The following is a 4,635-nucleotide window of genomic DNA, read 5'->3' as shown; positions in this document are numbered from 1 at the left end:
TTAGTCTGATTTTACCTTAGCCAGATCAATAAGGTCTCCTTCTCTGCAGGGTCCCAACCTCATAATGTTCCTGTGAGATGGTATCACAAAGACAGACAAAGGGGTAGGGGTGCCTCCTCTAGTGAGGATGACCATATGGCTCATCTGGCCATGTCCCGAAGGAAACTAGGTGACGCTTAGCCGTAGCAGTCTCCGCTTTGTGACTTATGATCGGAAACTATTCCGATGCTGCCATAGACCGTGTGCCATTCACCCTGGAATTGCAGATGGAAACACTCAGACTCCGTAGGCTTTTTGGGACCGTAAGGGTGCCCACCTTGGAGCCACAGAATCGAACTCAGCAGGCAAGCCAGACCAAGTCGCACATTCACACTCACATACACACCAGAAGTTATCACATTCCCTGCCATAGAATTTTTATAGATAAGACCAAAAAGCAATGACAACAGAACAAAGCAGGTACAGAAGTGGTCATAAAACAGGTTTGCAAGTTTACTAAAGGGCCTGACAAAAGTCTCGTTGTGGCCCTGGGGTGGGAAGTAACATTGTTTTCAGCCTTCCACTTAATACCCCAGACAAAAGCACATGTGCATTCAAAATTCAGATGATAAATGGCTTACCTCCAGAGATTTAGACAGATGACCCTCACAGATCACTGGCACCGTTTTCAGGGTGGCAGGAAAGACAAGAGTGTCTCCCCAGCTCCCAAGACCTAAATGTCCTTGGGAGTGACCTTTCCCTTCGAGGGTGGGAAGAGGAGGCAATGAGGCATATCACACCCAAGCAGGTGCTGAAACAGAAAGGTTGAGGGGAAGGCAGAAGAGGCAAGGCTAAGATTACAGGAGCCCTCTGGGGGCTAGTCCAGCTGGCTGTGTGTGCAGTCAGGATGGCTTAAATTAAAGCTATAGTTCTTTCCTCTTTTCCTGAAACCAGGGAAGTTATTTAACATGCATTCAAGGGGGGGGGGAACAAGGCTCAGACAAAGTGACCCATGACGAAGGTTAAACAGTGGGTCACATCAAAAATGACAATGGGAACAGAACACAAAATAAACAGAACAAATGATCGGGGTGATCAAGCCCAACCCAGGTGGCCCAAAAGTCCAGATGGTCCGAAGTGCCAGGGGGAAGTAAGCCATGTCCAGCCTTCCCTCCCAGGCACAAATCTGGCCAACAGAACAGAAAACAAAGCAAAAAAAAAAAAAACACCCCAAAATTGGTGCCACCTCGCATACCTTAACTTAAGCCGAGTCTGAGGACTTCTCTCAGCCTCCACATTTCGGGTGGTCTTGGAAATCTCGGTGGAAACTCCGAATGTTGCAGGGTTCTGTTGAAAAGACCACCAACACCGAATAGAAGCAAGGCCCGATTTTATTTGTGGCCACTTGCTTTTATTTACAGCCGGGCCATTTTCTGCTCCTTAACACCAGGGAGATCAGGTTTGTCATTGCCTTCAACAATGGGCCCGGGGAGAGAAGTATGGGAGTGAATGTGAATGAAAAAGAGCAGGGAGGGGAGAGAGAGTAGAGCGAATTGAATACTTTGGGGGAGAATTGCAAAGGCAGGGTCTGGAGGGAGAGGACTATGGAAAGGGACATTTTCCATTAAAGGCACTGCATATTGAGAGTCAGAAACAATGTTTAAAGGCTGGGGAAAGTTTCTGTGGCTAATAATATGACGGGTCGTTCTAAGTGCTGGGTGGAGCCAGGTCCAGTATAAGAAATATGTTCCTAGTTTTCCCCAACTCTCCAAAGGCAAGGAGCCTTGTGTGTTTTTCCTGAGGCATCAGTAAACACCGTGAGGGCCTTCTTAACAGGCAGTTTTAGCACGACTCCCTCAGGAACCATGTCAATCTCATGGTGAACCTAAAGCCAGGGGTCAGAGGGGAGCCCATAAGCAATATTGCCCACGTGGTCGGCAGCAGCCAACTGCAGCTCTAGCAAATGAGGGATGGCCTGTCGGAGGAAGTGCTGTGAGTCTGCAGGGCCCTGACTAACAATTCCCAGCATCTCCGACGTCCCATTGGATTAATTGTGCTATGCTGAATATGAGGAGGGTGAGAGTACATTCAGGACCTAACGGGTGAAGAGCCATTCTATCCCTAAGCCTTTTTTTGGCAGAGGCTTGTCCAGTTAACGTGGTAGAAAAATCCTTAGTATTGAGAATATATAGCTGCAGTGGAAGGTCAGGATCTTGCCTATCCTCGCTATGAGACGAGAGGGGAGAATGGACTGAATATCATCCAACTCCTTTCTTTCCGCCGGCGTAAGCTGGCATGGTGACGTTGTTAGGATCACCAGAAAGCCATGTCAGGAGGTTGGTTAGATGGGCATTAGTAATGCCCAGGAGAGGGCGAACCCAGTTAATGGTCCCTAGCAATGTTTGTACATCATTACGAGTATGAGCATTATTAGGAATAGTCTGAAGGCGAGGGCGAATTTGAGTATTAAATATTTGGGGTCAAGCAAGAAAAAGGAGCCGCCCTTTGTATTTTTCCAGGGCTGTTTTTAAGCCCTGTTGGTTTGCAGGCCAGGGAGAATGGCAAAGAGCTCACCTTGAGGTTGTTGATGCTGGGCACAAAAAAGAGTACCATCCATATAGTGATAAACAAAAAAGTAAACTGCGTTCTAATAGGCTCTAATGCTTCATTAACATAAAATTGGCACAGAGTTGGGCTGTTAGGCTTCCATTGGGGGAGGACTTTCCCAATGGTAATGGGGTGCTGGCCGCCAGTGACTGAAGACAGGAACTCTAAAGGCAAATTGTCTTTACGTTGTTCAGCTAAGGGGATCGCAAATAAACAATCTTTCAAAACGATGATAAGAATCGGCCACTTTTGAGGCAGAGAGGAAGGGAGCTCTGTAATCTTCGGCCGCCTTATCGATCGAACTGAGAAGGACATTACTCTCATCTGCAAGAGCAGAAGGAGAAAATACAGACTCCAGAAGAAGACAACCTCCAACATACCTGAGTGAGTGAGAGTGAACTGGGGAGATTGGAAAACGGGCCAGCCCGAGACGGGCAGGGGGGGTGGGAGCCCCAGCCCAACACGGGGCAAGCATGTGGAGCCCCTGAGAGACCAGGGGAAGGGACAGAGAATCTGAACATGCTCACAGTACTGTCTCTGGGGAAGAGATAACGTTTAACCGCGCTTGGAGAGAGAAACTCACTCCATAGATAACTGCTGGGTAGCCCTAAGCCCGAACCCGGGTGGCACAAGGGAAAGAACAGCTTCCAGCCCTGTGCCATCCCAGCAGGGAGTCGCCAGCAGCAGCGGCCCCAGGGGTGCTCACGTCGACCTCAGCTATGGGAGTGGGAGCACGCACCTCATTTCCACGGCGCATCTCGCCTCCAGCACTGGCCGTGCGAATCCCGAATCCCGAGTGCCAACAGGGAAAAAATAGCCGCCACCCATATGCAATCCCGGCAGGGAGTTGGCAGCCGGGGCACGCGCTTCGGCTGCAGGAGCTGGCAGCTTATGTCCAGCAGCGCCCGGCGCCTCTGACAAGATATAGAAAACTAGCCAAAATGACAAAACGAAGGAACTCTCCCCTGAAGAACCTCCAGGAAGAAGTCGCAGCCACAGAACTGCTCAAGGCAGATCTAGACAACATACCGGATCAAGAATTTAAAAAACTTGTCATAAAATTAATCTCTGGGGTTGAAAAAAGCATCAAAGAAGCAACTAGTCATTTCAAAATGACTAGGCACTTTGAAAATGGGTGTGATGAGTTAAAAAAGAATCGGCCACTTTTGAGGCAGCATTGACGGAGAGGGGGTTCCTAGCTGCAAGGGACCAAGAGGCTCAGTTACTGCATCAGTAGCTCTGAGATCATGAAGAAGTGGCCATTTGCCAGTTTTTGTTCTTTAGGGACACAAAAATAGTATTCCAAGGGCTACTACTAGTCTCTATTTGCTTTTCAATTGCTCGTCTACTAATTGTTGGAGATGCACTAACGGTCCCCTTATATTGGCCACTGCTCAACCCACACGAATTTGTTAGTTTTCCATTTCAGTGGGAGGGGCTCAATGCGAGCAGCGGCTAGGAAAAACTTGTTTTAGGCGGAATATTCCATTGACTCAGTCTCTTCCCCACAAATTGATAGGGATATTCATCACATAGGGCTGTGTGTAGGCTATTTGGTCATCAGACCCTAAACATTTGCGTAAGTTGAGGCTTTGTCGGGAAGGCTGGGTGCCTTCAACTCCCACCCGGGTGGCCCTAGGGACAGTGGCCCACTGAGAAGGCCAGTGGGAGGTGGATATAGCGGTTACATCAGCCCCTGTCTCAATCAACCCTGAGAAAAGTGTCTCTGACTTTTATTTGTAAGAGAGGTTTGTCTTGAGAACTGTCGGTGAGCCAGTATTGCTCCGAAGGTGAGTCTGTGCTCCCAAACCTGCCTTCTTTTCAGGTTTGGCCCCAGCTCCGGGGACCCAATAAGGAAGGATGAGGAGGTGAGCCGATCCCTGCCCTTCGTTAATGGGGATGAACTTAGAGGCCTGTGCCGCCATCTTAATGTCCCCGGAAAAGTCACTGTCAGTCTCCCCTGGAGGAACTAGGAGTCCAGCTTTAGGAACGCTAGCTCTTCCAAGGAGGAGACCAACTCAGCCCCTGGGAATTGGGCCAAATGTGCCA

This window comes from Suricata suricatta, chromosome 6 (assembly GCF_006229205.1).
Source record: "Suricata suricatta isolate VVHF042 chromosome 6, meerkat_22Aug2017_6uvM2_HiC, whole genome shotgun sequence".
Classification (NCBI taxonomy): Eukaryota; Metazoa; Chordata; class Mammalia; order Carnivora; family Herpestidae; genus Suricata; species Suricata suricatta.
This window is presented reverse-complemented; position numbering follows the sequence as displayed.